This window comes from Ictalurus punctatus, chromosome 24 (assembly GCF_001660625.3).
Source record: "Ictalurus punctatus breed USDA103 chromosome 24, Coco_2.0, whole genome shotgun sequence".
Taxonomy (NCBI): Eukaryota; Metazoa; Chordata; class Actinopteri; order Siluriformes; family Ictaluridae; genus Ictalurus; species Ictalurus punctatus.
Window position 1 is genome coordinate 13422463 of NC_030439.2, and position 22588 is coordinate 13445050.

Below are 22588 nucleotides of genomic sequence, written 5' to 3' on the forward strand. Positions count from 1 at the left end.
GTTTTTAACTTGATAATTTTTCTTAATCTTTTCACATAATCACATTTGGCGGTTGCTGGGAGGGGAAATAGGAAGTAATCAATTAGGCCTGTGTGTCATTGTGTACTGAGTCCAGTCAGGAAACCCGGCTGGACTTCAAAGGCTTTGCTAACATGCTGCTAAAGTTCCACTAACACACTACTGACTGTTCAGCACAGCACTAACGTCTCCCTCAGGACCCTCGACTTTACTCAGTACAGATCTCCAGCTGCAAAGCAGGCCGACTGGCTTTTAAATTAAGTGCTTTTTAAAAATATATATATATAATTAAAACACCGGTATATGTGGGTACATTCAGCCTCTAGCACCTTCCTGGGTTTGGGTAAACTGCAGAACCCTTTACACATTCCTCTTTATTCCTCCAAGCACTCAGTAATATGAAAGTAATTAAAAATGAAAGAGGTAACATTATTCAGTCACTATAGAAAAGAAAATTCAAGAATTGGGATTTTGCACTGCTGCACAACCTCCGCTATCCTGTGTGGGTGTCACCATGTGGTTAATGTGTTTAAAAAAAAAAAAAATCCCAGTAAGCAAAAAAAGAATGGAAAAAAGAGTGACCTGCTTTGTGCTTTATTAGCAATAATTCCAAATACAAGAGTGATGCAGAGTTATCTTTACTTATTGCTGATCAGGTAACTTGTGCTATAATTTACAAGAGTGAGTCAGATGAAACTTTTTTCCCTCGTTGTTAATTGTAAATAGGGGTCAGTAAGTGTATCCGGTTTTTAACAGTAGAAGGGGCTTCTGAGAATAATGGACCAGTAAAGTTTCTCTAATTTATTTCACACTTTTAAGGTTTTTATTTGACTCACCCTCATACATCCCCAGCTATCAAGATGATGGATAGCTGGCCGACTTAACATTGATGTAGAGTCTTTAGCTAATGTTGTGGAGTTGTGCGATGGGTTGTATCCAACGCAAAAGGCAGCTGTCTTGAAGTCGTCTCAAGGCTCAAGTGTTGCAATGTTTTGAGAGTTATTAACATACCTAATGTCAGTTGGCCATGATATTATATGGGAGGAGTAATTTCAATTTTTAAAAAAAATGTAAGTACTTCAAGTAATAATGCTCTCTGAATCCCAAACTAGGTAAACAGCAAAGCTGTAACCCTTTTGTTCAACACTGTGGAGGGGAATAGTAGAAGACTATACAGTTACCTTATGGTTCTCTCATTTGTCCTTTGTGTCCAAATGCTTTTTTTCTGTAGAAAAAAAGAATGACAGAGCAGATAATCCACCTCACTCACATCCCTTACACCAAAGATTGCATTCACCTGGCACGATTTTCCCTCACAGGCTGCAAAGAAAGTAATAAAGAAATCAGCCCCAGCCCCACTTCTTCATACCACTATTAATGGTTTTGTAGTGCTTGGTTCCATAAAAGTCCAAAATAATCTGCCTTAAAACATTTGTCACAGCCATCCTTGGCAAAGAGTCCAAGAAAGCAAAATAGGCCATGCTTTCTGGGGGAGCATGACGGTGTACTCTCTCTATCCCCTGTCAATCACAGCAAAACTAGCCAGTCATGGGTACTTGTGACCTAACGTGTACAGAAGTGGGCGGGTTGTGTGTTTTGCTGCTCTGTGACACAGCACAAGCATCAGTTTGAAAATACGCAGTTGGGTGGTTTCACATGTCTTGAAAGACGAATGTGGTAGGCTTCAGCCTCCACGGTTGATGACTGTTTTGTGACAGGAGTGGCCAAACTGATGGGTGTGAACTGGCCATGACGGGATTAGGGAGAAAATGGAGTAATTTTGTTAAAAAGCATTTATCTGCATCAGATAATCTGATGGGATGCCAAAAATGAAACCTCACATCGATACCATTTTTTCCTCAGAAAAACATAGCCCTGCCCCTGAAGGTATGTGTATTCACATGGTTCAAGACTGGTCTCAAAGGCAGCATACATCATGACATCAGACCAAGAGACTGATAAACAGCCTTCAAAAACGAAGGCAACTCAGAAAGCAGAAATCTATGCAGACATTCAATATGGACATGACTCCAATTCCTTCAAATAGAACCTGACCATGGAGGACATTTCCTGCTTCAGGGTTTCAGTTAACTAGCTTAGTTACATCGTAGTTAACTCGGATCTGGTCCTTCAGTTCATAATTGGCCACCCAGTCTTGTGGTGCACAGGTGCCATAAAGCAACAGCCAATGTGAGATATTATTGTTTGTTATGCTTTTCAAACCCAGCTAGCTATAGCTCCTGTTATGCAACCCTTTGCTGGTGCAGTCATCTTTCTCCAAGCTAACTGCTGAGATGGCTGTCAGCGGTCGAAGGACTAGCTCCTCTCATGGCATTAGGAAAAATATTTCTTGCTAGCTTGTACTTGGTTAGCATCATGTTATGCCTTCTTTAGTCATTTTTTTAGGAGACAACAAAACACCAACAGATAATTACATTGTCCGGAGACATTTTTGTTCACAAGTCTTTCATATGTGAATTGTATTGACCTGCCCCTTGCAACTATTAGATTAATCCTCATGGGGAAGTTACAAAATTGTCTTCTGTATATTGCTCACAGTAACTAGAGAGATCTCCAAATCCCTAAAAGTTACATGCCTTTTATTTAGTTAGCTTTTCCTTTTCCTGTAGAGCTGGTATAGAGTTCCTGCAGAGAGTTTTAAGTACTATGTGGAAAATGGAGAGGCTGTATTGATTCGATAATGAGTCACAGAGAGCAGGAGGCATTTTTATGGCTTTTTAATGGTCCTGCAAGGAAGTTGTCTAAAAGCAAGACCAAATGTCCAGGCCAACCTGGGGCTTTCAAAAGTACTTGAGGGGAAAAAAAAGTACTTTGTGGTTATATTATTATAACCTCACCGCGTATAAATGTATCAAAATGTGCATATGTACACACATGCTGCTGGCTGCAATGTCTTCAGTGTCCTGCCATGGTCGATATGAAGGCATTTTCTGCCAGAGCCTTATCTCTTACCCCCACTCAGCCATGCGCTCATGATCAAAGACACACCTTTTCAGCTTTGTGTGTTTTGGACAGCTACACTTCGCTTACTGTTGACAGTGTTTTAGCACCATCTGTTTCTGTGTAGGCTGAAACAGATCATTTAATTTATCTCAACAATGACTGAGAACCACATGCTTTTGGAAAATTTTGTTTCTGTCTGCCAAGCGGCTAATTCAGATAACAGTGTTTACTGCATAATAATGAGGCAAGGAAAATTTATCATATCCCTCCATAGTTCATTTGTTTTGTTTAGTTTCATCTGTCTTGGTTGTTTTTGTTTGTTTGTTTACATTTAAACCTCTGTAAAATATGTATTACACAGAGAGGCGATAAATTAAAGGAAATTGTCTGAAGTTCTACTGGAGGGATGCACCGCCTTCACAGTGCCAGATCCCAACCATGGCCGATGCTGGGTATGTGGACACTGAGGTGTCCCCCCCCCCATTCTGATAAATTAATGGTGGAATTTAGCCTACTATGTGGGGGGATTGGGGGGACGTGGGACAAATTATATTACTCAGGAAAATTAAACAGTCTAACTTGAGTCAGATTAGTTTAGCTAAGAGTGGAAGTATAACATAACAAAACATAAATTAGCAACTGGTATAGTACACATTTGGCATTGTGGTATATTAAATATGGAGGTTCTATTTAGAAGCCTATAACAGAGGTCTGTCTTATCAGAGTGAAGTTCACGTTGAACCCCTTTAGGACACAAAGAACCCCTCCCCCTCCTCCTCCTTTGTACGCTGCAACAGTTATACTTAATTCTGCACGTAAGAAGAAACTGGTCAGGAGATGTATGGAAAAGCCACTTCCCTCACAAGCTGGTGCTATTCCCAGATTTCAGATAATTAATAATTAATCTTTTTTGTTATTTGTATTTGTTCTTACTTATTTAATAATTACCCTTCAGCAGGCTGATAATTAATGCATGATATTACTGCCTTTGTCATACCGTTGTATGCTGTATAATTAGGCATTTATAAATTATTTGTACAATCTGAGATGGGGGTTCATGATGGACCTGAACGTGTATTATTGTTCATTAAAAAATATATATATTTTAATGGGACTCTTATTTAGTCACCTAATATAGTAATGATGTGACTGAGATTGACAATGTCATTAGTATTATATTAGTATAGTAAATTAAATCATTGCACAAAGCATGCTTTTGTGATAATCTGACTATCTTTCAGACCTGGATGTAAGTGCCTGTGACGTGTGTGAATCTAGGACACTGCAGTCATTCTCATGGTTAGGGATTAACTTGACAGTGCATGGTCCTGCCATTTTACCTGAACACTAGGACCCTTGGGCTGAGGCACATCTATCAAGCAGCAAGACTGGACAGCTTTTCCTTCGTTCAGCATCTGTGTGATAAATGGTTACTGGGATGAGCTGACACTCTGACACAAGAACCTGTCAATCACTTGATCAGTCATCCAGTCATTCTCCTAAATGTTCTTATCTTATTAAGACAAAACATGCAGAATCGCTGTGGAAAACCTTTTTTTTCCACTGTGAAAATTTTTTAAATGTGTAAACCAAAATAATCTTGGTAAATTCTGAATTAATGAAAATAAGTGGGTGATTGAAACAGGCTGGTGCAAAGGGTATTTTTTACTGGTTTGGTGTTGCTTTTAATTGCTTTTTAAATATCAAAAGAAGTTCAGAAGAACGTGTTTAATACGACAAATTTGAACGTTTTCTTGAATTAAAATGTCTACATTGTAAGTCAATGTGTGACTGTAGAGAAGCAATGCATTTCAGAAAGTTACATCATTATTATTTTTCTTTTAGCTCATATTAATCCTTTACCTTTTACACAGTTGCACACAACACATGGCTACATTTCACCTGAATTCTCTTTACCTGAACACTATATATAATAAAGCTTGGAAATTCTCCCAAACCACTTTGTTATACCCAGCTATAACTTTATATCAATTTGTAACCAGCAAGGAGCTTTCAACAGACTAAATTTACGGAGCATGATGTGTGAAATACAAGAATATTTTCCATTTTTACACACATTACAGAAGTTTCTGTTCTAGTGTAGGATTTCATTATAAATATTTTATCACCGTTTCCTGAGCATACCCCTGTGCATCCACAATAAGCGGACTGGGTGAGTGAAATTTACGAGTCTCAGGTAATCATGGATTTATCTACTGTTATGCTAAAAGCAGAATGGAAAATGTGATCTGTCTTTCGGCTAGGTGCCTACACATTTATTCTTGATCTCAAAACCATTTAGATATAACAGGCTTGGTTTTGCTTTTCGTGTGATTCATAGCCTCTAGTGTCTAAGACTTGGCAGGCACCAAAGCTAATAATGGCCTTTTCCCTCTTGAGCTGCTTTAGCTGAGAGCTCTCAGTAAGCAGGATTGCTAAGTGTCAGTCATGGTTATTATTATATGCAGATTAAATACTCACTTGTTGCATACAAAACTATTTTGCATGTCAGACATGGAAGATGAGTAAGCTGGAAACCCACCTACCTCCATTTTATGGAATAAGGGTCATGTTTCAAATGGCATCAGAAGTTGTGAAGTAGTATTTATTGCCATGTGTCAAACTTGCTGCTGTGAATTTTATTGGACCCAGATGGTATTGCAACACTTGTAGAACACATTTGAACAGTGTGGTATTCTGATCTTGTGTGTTGGGTAACACAAATAATGAAGATCAGTAAAGTTTACAGTCTTCCCATACACAGTTTAATAAGGTTTTACAAATAGTAAAGTGGCATGTGATACTGCATTTTCATTACTCTTAACAGTACACCATTCAGGAGATCTATCACACTGCAATTGATTTTTCTTTTAAATGCTTTTCATGCTTTTCTTGGCAAGAACGTATATAAAGAACATATATAAAGTCATTTTAGATGTAGGTTGTGTTAAAATTGAACAATACGGTAGAAACCAGATGTTGTTAAGACAACATCTAGCTAATTGTCTATTAGCTATTACAGCTAGCTAATAGATTGAACCTTTTTAAAATGGATAAGTAGTCATTATTAATTAAGCATGCAAAGGTTCCAGGAAAAAAAAGATTTTGGTTTCCTAAACAACCTTTCAGTCTGTGAATCTTTAGTCATTCAGTCCATGATCCTTTATCCATTTTCTCACAAGGCTGAGGTCAGCCCAGAATACTTTATCCTCATGTACTTTTCATGTGGGCCTTTAAGATCACTCTTTTTCTGACCTCTCTCCTCAGATCTGTTCACTAAGCTTGGCCCTACAGGGAACATTAAGCTCCCTGTGATATAATCCTGAGGCTCACAGAATCCTCTTCACACGGACTATTTTGCCACGAAAATGTATCAATCCATGAAAGGGATCTTAGTAATATTAAAATGAAGCCCATTTTAATTAAGGGCCTAGGAAAATATACATATGCATGTTCATTATGATGTCCTCTATAAATGTGTATGTAGTTTTATGTCAGTTATTATTCATTATTAGTTATGTAGGTGACATGTAGCACTATGAATATAGTCTTAAAGTCAAATGTTTCCAGAATCTGTATGATAAACAAGACTGTACCATTATTTTATACTAGAGATATAACACAATCACACTATCTGTATCTGTTTAATGCTACAAAACACCCGTATCTGTATTCAGATTTAAATCTGAAGCGGACGTGCTCCAATCCAAAAGGTTTTAAACATTATGCCCCTGGAAACATTGAGGGGGAAAACAGATGTAGAAATTCCAGCAGTGTCAGCATTGACTGAATTCTTGCTCTGACAGTTCCTCAGCTACGCCACTCAAGTTCATAATTGGTCTCAGCTAGAGATGTGCACAGGACTGTGTTTTAAAATTTGCACATTTTCTAATGAAGTTCAGTTCTATTTCCCAGGGTTAGAGTATTAACAATCTAGTAGCCCATTTTAATCCACCACAGCCTTGACCAGGCAGTTACTAAGGATGAATGAATGAAAGTTATAAACGTATCATGTTTGTCCCATAAGCTTCATATGTGATTGCTCGTTCACAATCAGATAGATAAATGTAAAAACCTCCTGCTTGCTCAACTTTTTTGTTGCGTCCCAGGGGATCCCAATCCTGATGCAGATCACATGTCTGAACCAGATGTCCCGTAACCTTTCCTACCAAGCTTTCTTTAAAATTCCTATTCACATCTGACATGAACTGTTCCTTCTAAATAATGTATTAGTATTAGGTACAGCCCTATTTTAGACAGAAATATTCTTGCTGATTGATCCATCCATCCATCTTCTATACTGCTTAATCCTTTTTCAGGGTCACGGGGAAACCTGGAGCCTATCCCAGGGAGCATCGGGCACGAGGCGAGATACACCCTGGACAGGGTGCCAGTTGCTGATTGATTGATGCGGCAAAAGAGAATAAAGCTAGGGCATTTAACCTGCTATCTTGCCCTGTGTGATGCAAAAATCATTGAAGACCTCTGGATGGCTTCAGCAAGGTCAAAATGGGAAAATGTGTATCCCTACAAATACCAAAAAGCACTGTTTCCTTGTTCAAATAGACTTGTATTTATTTTTACTCTGGCACATCTGATAAAAATTAGATACATTTTAAGCCTAATCTGTTTAATAGCTTTGCATGTCAATACCTGGGATAAATTAAGTATATTGTGAACTGTCACATAATTACCTCATGTCAACCTTGTCTGGGATGCGTGTTGACACAAGGAAATGTAGCACGTGTTAATGAATTGGACCCATGAGGCGCAGGAGTGAGTGATGTTCCAGCACAAATGGCCTTAGGAAGAAGGGACTTGGCATGGTTCTAGGGTCACAGCTGAAAAAATTGGCAACTCAGAGTTCTTTTTTCGAGGTCTGTTTGTCGTTAGTTTCTGCTTAGTTACACAACTTTTCCATGTTCTCTCCATGTTGTATGTGGAATAGCCATGACCCTGCCTGTTCCCCCAGGGAGGACAAAAAGGTGAAGTGGAGAGAAAATAAAGGTTTTGCCATTAGAGCACCTCTCAAATGGAATGATGGGGGTATATACCCTTTGGCATTCTGTGTGTGTGTGTGTGTGTGTGTGTGTGTAAATTACTTTAATGGCCTGTTGTTAAAGTTTAAAGGAGCTGAATGTAGACAAGAGGGCTTAACTGAAGAGAATAAATGATATATAATATCTACAACCCGAATTCCGAAAACGTTGGGACAGTATGGAAAAAAAAAAAGATTCATTTGAAAATTCAGTTCACCCTGTACTATATTGAAAACACATTATTAACACATTATTTGATGTTTTACTTTGTGAATTCTATTTATTTTTGAAAATATACAATCGTTTCAAATCTGACGACTGCAACACACTCCAAAAAGTTGGGACAGTCGACTGTATACCCCTGTGTAACATCACCTTTTCTTTTAATAACACTTAAGCGTTTGGACGCTGAGTGAAGACAGCAGTTGGTTTAGTTTAGCAAGCGGAATTTTCCTCCATTCATCCATTATGCATTTCTTCAGCTGCGCAACTGTATGGGACCTTCGTTATCTTATTTTGCACTTCACAATTCACCACACATTCTCAATCAGAGACAGGTCAGGACTGCAGGCAGGCCATGCTAGCACCCGCACTCTCTGCTTACACAACCATGCACTTGTAATCCGAGCAGAATGTGGTTTGGCGTTGTCCTACTCTGGATGGCAGCATATGTTACGACAAAATGTGTACATATCTTTCCGCATTAACGTTGCCCTCACAGATGTGCAAGTCAGCGGTGCTTCTGGACAGTGTTGATGTATGGCTTCTGCTTTGCATAGTAAAGCCTTAACTTGCATCTGTGGATGCAGCGGCAAATGGTGTCGACTGACAAAAGTTTACCAAAGTATTCCAGAACACATGTCAGGACATCCATTACAGACTTATAACGGGTTTTAAGACAGTGACATATCGGAGGTATGAGGTATCGGAGATCACACGCATTCAGAGATTTTCGGCCTTGCCCTTTACACACTGAGATTTTACCAGATTCCTTTAATAGTTTAATTATATTGTGCACTGTAGAAGGTGAAATGCCCCAAATCCTACTAATCTGTTGGCGGTTTGTTGAGCCTTGACGCATTCTTGCTCTTGAAGGACTAGGAATTTTTTGGAGGCTCCTTAAATACTATGACTTACCTGTTTCTCAGCACCTTCTTATTTCAACTTGTCACATAGCTATTAGTCCTAAATTGCCTCTGTCCCAACTTTTTTGGAATGTGTTGCATGCATCAATTTCAAAATAAACGTTTATCTTCAAAAAAAATTATGCAGTTGGTTAGGTAAAACATCAAATACCCTGTCTTTATACATTTATTGATTAAATACATGTCAAATTGCATTTACAAATCACTCCTCTTTGTTTTTATTAGCATTTTCCATACTGTCCCAAATTTTTTGGAATTGGGGTTGTATAAAACTATGAGAGAGGGAGAGCACTATAATTGCATGGTGGAAATACCACTGCATAGACACAGATCCTATAGCGAAAGATGTTGACAAGTGAGATATTTTGAAGTAAGGACCCACACTTCACCTAAACAAATCTCCATCTGACCTTTTCCAGCTTAAATCATGTTCTACTCCTCAGAAAAACAAGCTTCAAACGTCTGCACATGCTTAAGATTCTGTCGAAAATCACAAAGAAAACTATACTTAGAAAGGTGAGATTGGTTAAACAATCACAATTACAACAGATGACAGAAATGACACTGAAAGTATATGTAAATACCTTCAGCTAATTATAAACACATACATTCAGCTAATCAGTTTGCCTGTGTGTGCAGTAGCTGGTTGGAGTGGCTTTCATTTCGTAGCTCCTATACAGCAAAATCAGGTGGCTGCTAATGTCAAACTTTTCATTCCTAGTCTGATAAGGTCAAACATGGTACAGGCGGTGACAGATGTGTTTTACTTGGAGTAGGAGTGAATTGTTCTTTCTCATAACTAAAAAAACAGAGATTGTCCTACTGCATAAACCATTCGCTACTAGGCTCAAGAGATAAAACCATCTTAGATGGAAAGGATCGCAAGCTGAATAATTAGACTTTTAATTAGACTGTTGTTAATTTAGTTTCTCATTAGGTTTAGAATTTCACAGTATTGGCTATTCAAAGAAGAGTCCCCCCCCTTTCATTTCTGCATATGCTTAAGTAATTTCTATTGTCAGAGTGTTTTGTGAGTATTCATAAAAATCTGACTGATTTAAACAGATGTTAGAGGCCAAAGGAACACCAGATTAGGTTTGAATGCATCAGTCCAAGACAGTGCAACACACAGCTCAAACTCTCCCCACTGCAATCCATTATATACTCTGATTTTTTTATGCTCCAATTTGCTATGCATCTGTACATATCTGAATCAGTGAGTTTCCCTTTCTGACTTTATTTGCTGGTGAGGAGCCATGGTTTCCTCAGGGCAGTCACAGATTTTCCTCTGTACTTATATCCAGTCACTGGATGTGATTAATAAATCCTCAGAAGCTGACTCGCTGTTACTAACTGCAGTTTAATGGTTTTCCCAGTCCCCTGATTTGCACATGCTCATTATCATGAATTACATTACAGATGAAATATTATTGTAGCACCATGACATCTGAATAGTAATTTATAGTAGGAGAAAATCATAGACATGTGACTTTTCCAAGATAACTCTAAGCATCCTGAAAATCCTCTAGGAGGCAGAGGGACATCACTGAAATCACTGGGTCTAGACTATTTAAACTTTTAGCACCTAAATACCGTTACCATTATAAATAAACTAAAGACAATCAAGGGTTGTTTTTTTTTTGTGTGTTTTTTTGTTTTGTTTTTTTTTCTCACCAGTGCTTGCTGCTAGATGCTTGGTTAAGCTGAGAGTGGAGAACAAATTTCTCCTTGACATTTCCATTATTGTTCTGTGGGAGCAGTCATCCATGTGGCATACTTTCTCGTAAATGTCAGTGTGTTTACTGTATGGCTGTAAAGCTGAGCTGTCCTGCCAACCTATACATATCTCTTGGTTCTTATATAATGTTTTTCATCAAAGGTAAAATTGTTTTTATTATAATTATGATTAGTTATTTTCCCCACACAACTGAAGGCAGATGGTGTAGTTAGCAAGCCAGGATAGAGCTGACTCTGTTCTTTTAATGCTCACATTGTCCCAAAGCTAAAGTCAATGGTATGCTGATGTACACGCAGTTCCAAAAAGCCACTCAGTTTACTAAATATCAAAACTATATTATATTGTATCATGCAAGATATCCAGGCAAGTTTACTTTATTGTATTAAAAACAAAGTAAGGATTTTTATTTTTTATAATAGCTTTAAAAATTAGATTGAATGTCAGAAATATGTAATGTGAAAGACACATATACCAGGAAATGGGTCAACAAAATAAAATAAAAAATCTAAAATCCCCAGATACCTGCAATAATATTTCCTAAATTTACAACAACAAAAACCCCCAAACAAACAAAACAGTTTTGTTTACTTTTTTGTTTGTTTTGGGATTTTTTATTTTATTTTTTTTAATGTAATGTTGTCCCCCCTTGTTCATGTATATGAAGTATCAGAAACAGATAACATACAGTATGTATGTGATAGGATAATAACAGATAATACGTAGGAGTCTGGTCACCATAGACAAAACAATAAAGCAGTATACCATAATTAATGTATTCCCCTACCCAATTTTAACTGAGCATTGAGCAGTTACTTTTGTAAAGCTTCTGTAGATTCTTTAAAACTGTCTCCTGGTCACACTGCAGGAAGGATTTCATTTATGCTTACATCTTTTTTTTTTCTTTTTTTTTTAAATTCCATTATATGAACACAATTCATTTAATTTCAATTAAATCTTCAAAATCCAAATCCAAATCCTAAACACTGTATTGTTTTGTAACATTTTTTTTCATTGAAAATGCCCCAAATCTTCAAAACTATTTGTACTGAAAGTGAAACAGTCTAATAAAGAAATGAGACAATTTAGTCACATTTCCAAAAAGCTGCTCAAATTCCTAAATATTGTTATATTTGTTGTGCAATAAATCTTCTCCCCTATTTTATGTTCTCTGAAACCTATACAATGCTATTCTCTGCTAGAACATGAGTAGAATTTAAAATGATCATTTAAAATGACAAGATATACAAAAATAAAACACTTTCCTATGTACTTAGCCCTACTAGTATCTCACTATCTAAAACCTAAGCATTAAAATGCACCTTCAAACCTATAGTTATAGACCTTATGAATGCAAGCAATGCAAGGAAAGGGTTTAGTCTGTGACCTTGCATTTCAGCCTCTGTAGCTCTTTGTATTATTTGTGCTAATCTATCTGTGTCGCATACCTAAAGTAATAATTCCTTTTATCGATTGAGCTTTTCAGCTGACATGTTTTAGAGATCTATTGTATCGACTGAATTCAACTACTGCTGCAATATGGCATTATATCAAATCTGCCACAGAGGATCTGAGCTCGCAGACCTTGGGTTTATAGGCAAGCAGAGCTGAGTTCCAAAACTATAATTTGATGCAAATTTAAATCACAGCATGACATAATGCTAATAATAGTGATTATGTAATGTAGTTGAACACTGCTTTATTGAAAAATGCCTTCATTTCAAAATTTTTTGATTTGTATATGCAATTGATCATTGTATTTATTTGGCTTGCTTAAAAAAAAGCCTTACTGTATTATGTAGCCTACTTTAGCCAGAAAAGAATCAGATGATATTTTGATCACATTTCCCTAATATCAGTGTTGAAAAGTAACAAAGGCTCTACGACTAAGCGGAGGACTGCCAGGGTGGTTTCCCTCAGAAATAGTGGGGTATTCCCATTTGCTCATTTCCTTGACAAGTATTAACAGCAAAGTCACCACCTTGTGACACTGACCGTGACCCACTATTTCATGCTCATCCTCTGTCCATTCTGTCAACCCAAAGGGTCCTGGTGGTCATAGTCACACATGTATAAGGTGAGAAGTTTAGTAGGTTTCTTAATATACCATGGCAATAATATCTTTGGCAGGAATGCTGGATTCAGCCACAGAAGAACATGTTTGCAGGAGCTGAACATTCAACGCACATCAAAAGTGGATTTACACAGAGAGCTTAATCAGCCAGTACCACTAGTGAGACCACTGTGTCTGTAATCTCACTAATCTCAATATTAGTGCTTCTGTTTCTGCCATTGCAGCCATGCTTTTGTGCAGCCTTTCATGCTTTTGTGTGAGCGTAATGACTCTTTAATGAAAGTGATACTTTGTGGGCTAGCTCACTTACTCACTTGGGCAACTATACCATGGAATGGATCAGGCATTTTGATCAGCTGTGCTGAGTGTAACATCCAGCTTCAGTTTCACTAAGGCAGTCTTAAAATGAATCTTCAGTGCATTTACCAGGCTCAAGTTTAGAGAATGAGATGCAATGAGATGCAGTAGATGCAGTAGTAATAAACTCCTCAGAAGTCTACACTTCATAGTGCAGTTGTGCTGCTGCTAATAAGCATTTGTCCAATGCCTGCTGCTATCTCCTCTTTATCTCATTGTTGTTGCCATGTTATGGTAAATTGTCTGCACTTATATAGTGCTTTTTTAACCTTAGCGGTCCTACAAAGTGCTTTACACTGGTTCTCATTCACGCATTCACACACACACTCACACAACAATAGTAGCAGAGCTGCTATGTAAGGCGCTAGCTTGCCATCAGGGACAACTTGGGGTACAGTTAAAGCTTTTAATGAGAAGCAGGCAGCCAAATCCAAAACATAGGGCAATATTGTAAACAGTTATCAGGCAAGGGTCAGGCGATCAGCAAACAGGCATAAACAGGGCATACACGCGAATCACTACCTAGAACAAAAACCAGATCAAAAACCACGGAATGAGAAACATGGGACAGATGGCTTGGTAGAGTACTGGCAGCAATACACAAAAACAGTACTTTGCATAGAACAAAGACACACAGGGGTTTAAATATGCAAACTAATCAAAGAGGGAAACGAGAACAGCTGAGACATTAGGAAATAAGAAATAACATAGCAAGGGCAGAGACAGGACAGAAACCAAAACAAGTCTCAAAAGTAAACAGTCAATGAAAACCCAGAAGCATGTGCTGTCACACTTCAGGCAGTTATTATTATTATTATTATTATTATTATTATTATTATTATTATTATTATTATTATTATTATTATTATTATTATTATTTTGTCTATTTATTTATTTATTATTGTTATTATTATTGTTATTAATATTATTATTACAACTGTCACGGAGGGGAAAGCCATGAAAGTTGTAAACGCACTTTTCCCATCCCAGGGTGAAGAGCATTTGAGATTTTAGTCTATTTATGTACCTGCCTCAACATCACAGCAAAGCATGGCTTACCTTTTTCCTCCCTATCAGATTTCTCAGCCATGTCTGCTTTTTCATATTACTCCCTACTGCGACCATGCAGCATCAGAGAAAGGATCATTAATACTCAGCAGTATTTATATAGCCTGCAAGCTTCACACATCACTTTTGACATTATGCTGCAGTTATGGCAAGGTTGTGTATGTGCTTGTCAAAATGCACCAATTCTAAACAATTTGGGCATTGATCAGTGTCCATCATCCAACTCCACTGATTGGTTCAAAATCCAATAGGAATTTATAAAATTGTGAAATTTGCTGCTACATACTGATACAAACAATAGGCCATATGTCTGTTCTAAAGACACTGTCAATGGTGGTGAGAGACACTATAATTCCCATTAAGTTGTGTGCCAGTGAACACTCTTTTAATGGCACAAATTTAACAATAATGAAATTAGCAAGATACAAAAGACCTCATATTGAATCCACTTACTCAACTCCTTGACAAGATGAGTATGGCTGGAGGACAAACCGGTCATATCAAGAATAATTTATAGGATGCCCATATGGGGACACGGTCACAGTAAAGAGGTGATGACTTTGCTACTGGTACTCAGCAATGAAACAAACGAATGGGAATACTCAGTTAGTTCCAAAGGAAATCACCCTGGCAGTCCTGAATGAAAGGAAGCAAGATTGCATGTAATAACAACAATTAATTATATTAGTAACAATTTTTGTTACTCATGAAGAAGTAGTCTAGCAGAATAGAATTTCACTTCAATAGCATATCAATAAGAACAATAAATAACTCACTGTTGGTCTGAGGGCATCTTATTTTCTTTATGGGTCTACTGTAAATACTGTACTGTCCAATAATAGATCTCTCTCTCTCTCTCTGTCTAAGCCTAATTCAGCATAATTTGCATACCTTGCAAACTGTACTCAATGTATTCTACTGATAAATCTCTTGAGAGCTTGTTGCAGATCACAAGGTAAAGTGCTTGACCTATGCTCATTTGACCAAGCATTACTTAAATTTTGAAAGTTGTGCATATCTTGTAAGATGGCCATTTATAATTGCCACAGTGTGTTGCACCAATTTGTTGTGTAAGCACCAACACATGAAAGCAATTCTGGCACTTTTCTCAGGGCAGAACAAGTACATACAGTTCCGGAGGAATGTACAAACTTTTCAAGTTAACATTAAAACCATGTGAAGTCATTAAACATTTCCAACTAGTCATTGTTTACAAGATGGTCTCACATCATAACAAGTTATACAGTATGAAATGATACTAAGGTTAAAACTGGTCATGCATAGCAATGCACTGGTTTGTAATTCTTCAAATGGGAGGCAGGAAACTTTGTTATATGGTAAATACACCTTTAAGTGCTTGTTTGCAGGGATTAGTTTTCTGGGATTAGCTAGATGGGAGCTATAATTAATCCTCAATTTATTTGCATGCAGTGTCCATGCCTCTTTTAATTCTTATATTTTGTTTTGCCATTGCCACTACTATATTTGTAGATGTCCCATGAGTTGTGCATCATCCTATGCCTATTAGTTGTTTTGAGATGAGTTTCGTACCAGTGGTCACACTCTGAGACTTTAATAAAACATTTCTGACACTGACACTTTGTTTTTGACTGTCTTTGGTAGCAGTGGTACTAAATCGACCACCAGTGAGTACGTCATATTATGCTCTCTAACACCTCTAATTGCATGACTAAAGAATTATTTTACAATGTGTGATTTTTGCCTGCGACAGCAAAATTGGACCGAAAATTGTACAATGTAAAGCCAGCTTAATCTTGAGCGTAGAGTTACAGTTTGGGTTAGCATTTGTATAAAACCTCATTTCTTCTTTTAATTTAGTAAATTGTGGTCAGTTTTCTTGTTCAGCATAGATCTTTCCTGTGCCATAGCTTATTCTCAGTGGACACACATCCATAGGAAAATATTGTTAGAGCTGTTTATATGTAATTTTTAAAAAAAAACCCAAAAAAACAAAAACATTTCCTTCACTACACAACATCCTGTAGTTTCACTGTGATCTGTATTTGCACAGCAATTCTATATACCACCTAAAAAAATCTGATCAGACTATTCTGGAGACTGACAGAATTAGCTCAGCTAATCTGCTTTGCCAATCAGCCTAAAGCTTCCTGTTGCTATTACCATGGATTATTTTGCACCCTCTGGATATAAATGGTATCCAGTTATCAGTGCTTCACATCTGTGTCCAAGACTTTGTGAGACTAAATGGTTTTACAGCCATGACACATGAGCAGATCCTTCCCTCTCCCACCTTCCTGCCTCCTGTGTTCCCAATTAACTTGCTTTATGCTAAATTATGCATAAATAGCTAAATGTACCCATATTGAGTCCACATGTCGAAGGATGGAGAGAAGAAGTAATAATGCAAGATAAGCATTTGTAGGCTACTCTTTGTGCATCGGACATGCACGAAGGGTTTCTAAGAGTCCACTTACTTAATGAATTTCTGAGAGCTGATTTGCCTTGTAAATTACATAATGTGTGTGGAAGTACCCTTAAACACATGAGTTGAAAAGGGCCTATGAGAGGATACATGTGTAAACAAAGCTTTGTTTGGAGAAATAGAAGGCTGGTTTTGGGTCCCTGGTTTGACCCTGAGCTTGGTTTACTGTCTGTGTGGTGTTTCTCATGCTCTAACCATTTTTGTGTGGGTTTCATCTTGGTTCTCAGGTTTCTTCCCATCGCCCAAAAACATGATGGTGGATTACCTACACTAAACTGCATCTAGGTCTAAATTAGTGTGTGAACGTGTACTGTGTATGCATGGTGCCCTGAAGAGTTACAAAGTAATCGAATGACTTTTTCTGATAATGCAGTAATGTAGTGCATTACAATTTAAATGTATATAATTTGATTACAGATACTGATGTCAGTAAAATTACATTACTTGCGTTACAAATTTATTGTTAAGAAAACAGTACTAAGTAAAATGCATTTTAAAATAAATCACGTTTTGCCCTGAACATTTTTTCTTTAGCCCTGAATAATTCTCCACTTGGAGCGATTTGTCACTACGTAACAGAACGTCAGTAAAAGAAGACCGTCTGTAATTTTATATCTTCAGTGAACGGAGGCAAGACCAATCGGACAGTGTTTACAGGAAAATACAAGGAAACACTTGTGTCTTATTGCAGGAAAACAAGGTGTGTAAATGTGTATACGAGTTCCAGTTTATGTGAACATGATCTGAGCAGAACATAAGGAAAGATAATGTACTTTGCATGGCACTGTAGCAGCTAAACCCATACAATGATAGCTTAGCTCTGCCTCCCCTTGGCTAGCGACACCAAACACGCCTAGTTAGAAAAGTTTTATATTTTATCGGTCTGGTAGCCCTACAAACAAAGACAACACCCGAAGCATGTTTTATTATAAATCCAACTTTTCCTGATCATGTCATACATTGATGCGTGCTCAAATCACTGAAAGAACTATGAGTTTCACTGTGTAGTGTATTTTTGTAGGTTTGATAGGTTTTGAAAGTAACCTGAAAGTAATTAGTAATCTGATTACTTTTTAAATGCAGTAATCAGTAATGTAATCAGATTACAATTTTAAAGTAGTAATTAGTAATCTGTAGTGGATTACTTTTTTTGAGTAATTTACACAGCTCTGGTGACCTGCAATGCAATGAACCTTTTTCCCATCAGGGGTGTATTCCTGCCTCATGTCCAGTGTTCACAGGATAGGCTCCAGATCCACTGTGATCAGGATAAAGTGGTTCTGGAAGATAAATTAATGTATGATTCTAGATCTAGTGTAAGGAGACCACTGTAGTTGGTTGTTTGATCTATTTTAGGTCAAGACACAAAATCTGATAGATGAGAATTCAGTATTGCAATGTTCTTAAAAATAGTCTCTGATTTATACACTTTTTGAGCAATTTTGTCTTGGTGCAAATGTGATCATATTCTAAATCAATCTCTGGTCCTGGAGTGTGGTAATCTTGATGTTTTTGTTGTTGTTGTTGTTGTTTTTCCAATCCTAAAACACCAAATTCAACTTCTCAAGCCTTCTCAAGCCCCTGATATGGTGAATCAGGTTTTTTAAATGAGGTTGAAGTTGAACTGAAATTCCACAGTGCTCTGGCTAAGGATGGAAAGAGTGTAAGTAGCAAATCAAAATTATACATAAATATTTATATTTGGTCACATATATTTGGTTAAATGTAGTGAGGTAAAATATAAAAATAATTTGACCTTTTTTATACACTTACAATTTCATAACGGGTGTTAATTTACATACCCATGAGCCTCTGTGGCAGCATGTTATTTTAGTGTTTAATGCCTTATTAGCATAAGTGTTTGAAATTATTAAGAGAAATGTGTTTATTGTTTGTCTTTGTTGGCAGGTACTTGTTTGTGTTTACTATACAGTGGAAGTCTGTTGGGTTTTGTTACTCGCTGTTAGTTTCCCTGGCTAGTTCAGTTCTGTGGCTAACCACTGAGTTTGTGTGTGCTGTAAGTGTGCCAATGTGTTTGCCAATAATAGTGCAAGTGCATTGTTTTACATGTCAAATTTCTTCCTTGCCAATGCCAGATGACCTTTTCTTACAACTTTCTCAATATGAAATCAAATGAAATCATCCTAGTTAGTTCAAACTCATATCAGTGTATTATGAGATATATTTTTCCATTAAAGTAACATTTTAATATATGAAAATTAAAAAGTTAAAGTTAAAATGCACAAAATTGATTGTTATGACTGACTTATTGAATTATTTGAAGGGCAAAGGAAATAAATATTTAAATCATAATGTTTAAATTTTGTCTCAATACTTTATCATTAGAAATATTATTAATGATACTGATAGCACTTTTAAGACTCAAAGTCAGGATTATTAAGATTATTGTTGGGATTTTTATTATAAGCAAAGAGGATTAGCAAACACCAAAAACACAAAACTGTTGAGAGAAAAAAATACTGATAGCAAATAGTACTTTAGGGTATTATAGTTGTGTAAGCAGAGAGTGTGGGTGCTAGCATGGCCGGTCTGCAGTCCTGACCTGTCTCCGATTGAGAATGTGTGGCGCATTATGAAGCACAAAATAAGGCAACGAAGGCCCCGTACAGTTGTGCAGCTGAGAAATGCATAATGGATGAATGGGAGAAAATTCTGCTAGCTAAACTTAACCAACTGGTGTCTTCACTCAGTGCCCAAATGCTTGTTATTAAAAAAAAAAGATTATGTTACACAGTGGTAAACAGTCAACTGTCCCAACTTTTTGGTTAGTAATGTGTTTTCAATATGGTAAAGGGTGAACTGAATTTTCAAATGACTCTTTTTGTTTGTTTTTGTTTGCTTGTTTGACTGCAAGGATTTTCCATACTGTCCTAACTTTTTCGGAATTTGGGTTGTACTATTTTTTTTTTTTTTTTAATCAAAGGGTATTGTTAACAATATTCTTAATATTCTTATTTTCAGTAGAGTATATTATTAGTATTATGGGAGGATGAGAAAAACTAAATTTGACTTAAGACTTCCATCCATCCATCCTTTTCCCTACTGCTTATCCTACACAGGGATGTGGGGATCCTGGGTCTATCCCAGGGAACTCGGGACACAAGGCAGGGGACATCCTGAACAGGGAGCCAACCCACTGCAGGGCACAATCACACACACATTCACACACTATGGGCAATTTAGAGACGCCAATCAACCTACAACGCATGTCTTTAGACTGGTGAAGGAAGCTGGAGTATCAGGAGGAAACCCCGAAGCATAGAGAGAGCATGCAAACTCTGAGCACACAGGGTGGAAGTGGGAATTGAACCCGCAACCATGGAGGTGTGAAGCAAACACTAAGCCACCGTGCCAACTTAATTCTTATTACTCATAATTTATTGCAGCATTATTTATTATAGTATTATGTACAAATAGCAGTGTGGTTACATTTGCTCCCTTTATCTCACTGCAACAAATATTCAGAGCATGAAATTTGTCTGCCGATATTTAAACAAATAAGTATATATTTTTAAACTCAAATACCCTAAATCATGATTGATTGTTGATCTGGCTGTTGCTCTCAAGGACCCTAGTCTGAAACAGCTGTTTTAAATTCATGGTCTCAGTTACTGGTTTTATAAGGAAATAGGCGTAAAACAATCTTTCCTCCACTATAAAAAAATAAGCAATGGTCAGAGAGATGAATGTGCGTGAAAACATTAGCAGTATCATGTGGGCTACTGGTTTTATGCTTACTGTCTCCCTGTGTGAGGTATTTTCCCTTTTTTATGCCAGTACGCAGTTTGCTGCGGGGCAATACAACATTTCCACAAAATAATTAAATATATATATATATATATATATATATATATATATATATATATATATATATATATATATATATATATATATAAATGTATTATTGAAGAGTAACTGAATGTTCATATGCTGTAATGCTGATGTGCACTCATGCTTTCACTATAACTCTGATTTGTTTTCCACACTTGGCATATTTTATATTGGCTTGTTCCTTAGATATCTAGCTTTAACATTCCATACAGTGCCTCAAAATATTCTTACACTTGCTTTTTGGTTTTATGGTGTTCTCACTTCCAGGTCAGGATTTTAACAGAACATCTGATTTCTTTCAGATGATGGTTAATTATATTTCATTTACTAAATATTAATGCAAAAAATAACATTATTTGTCCTCAGGTAACAGTTACTCTTTTAGCATTAATCATAATCCATGGAAAGAACCTGTATATAATCTATAATAACTTTATATAATTCATGTGGAAAAAAGTTTAAAAGTTCTAGCTTTAAAAAGAAATGTGGAATATCTCCCTGAATGTAAGAATATAATCAATTTAATTCTAGGTGTGCTTGATGGAGTTGGGATAAAAGTAGTTATACTGTACACAGTGGTATAATGTATACAGTGCTGATTGAAAGTATGTGAACATGTTAGAATTTTCTATATTACCAGATAAATATGACCTAAAACATAATCAGAATTTCACACAACTTCTCACAGTAGATAAATAGAACCCAATTAAACAAACGAGACAAAATATTATACTTGGTAATTTATTTATTGAGGAAAATGATCCAATATTACATATCTGTAAGTGGCAAAAGTATACGAAAAAGAATGCTTTCAGTATCTTGTGTGACCCCTATAACAATTGCGGTAACTGTTGTTCAGTCCTGCACATCGGCTTGGAGGAATTTCACCCCATTCCTCAGTACAGAATAGATTCAAGGTCATTGGCCATTCCAAAACATTAACTTTATTCTTTTTTAAACACTCTTTTGTAGAACAACTTGTGTGCTTATTGTCGTTATCTTGCTGCATGACCCACTTTCTCTTGTGATTCAGTTCATGAATAGATGTCCTGACATTGTCCTTTAGAATTTGCTGGTATAATTCAGAATTCATTGTGCCATCAATGATGGCAAGTAGTCCAGACCCAAATGCAGCAAAACAGGCCCAAACCACAATACTACCACCACCATGTTTCACAGATGGGATAAGGTTCTTATGCTGGAATGCAGTGTTTTCATTTCTCCAAACATAATGCTTCTCATTTATACCAAAAAGTTCTATTTTGGGCTCATCTATCCATCCATCTTCTATACTCCTTTTCAGGGTCACGGGGGAACCTGGAGTCTAACCCAGGTAGCATCAGGCGGGGTACACCCTGGAGAACATGCAAACTCCGCACACACAGAGCCATGGGAATTGAACCCCCAACCCTGGAGGTGTGGGGCGAACCTGCTAACCACTTAGCCACCATGTGCCCAGGTCAGCTGTCAACAAACTATTATTCCAGTAACCTTCTGGCTTGTCAACATGATCAGCAAACTGCAGAAGGGAAGCAATGTTCTTTTTGAAGAGCAGTGGCTTTCTCCTTGCAACTCTGCCATGCACACCATTGAATATTCAAATTAATATTCTTCTAAATTAGGCAATGTGAGAGCGATTGGCAATGTGGCTCCTTTGTGACCTCGTGGACTATATCACGTCTTGCTCTTGGAGTGATCTTTATTGGTCGACCGCTCATGGGGAGGGTAAAAGTGGTCTTAAATTTCCTCCATTTGTGCACAATCTCGCTGACTGTGTACTGGTGGAACCCAAACTCTTTAGAGATGGTTTTGTAACCTTTTCCAGCCTGATGAGCATCAACAACTTTTTTTCTGAGGTCCTCAGAAATCTCC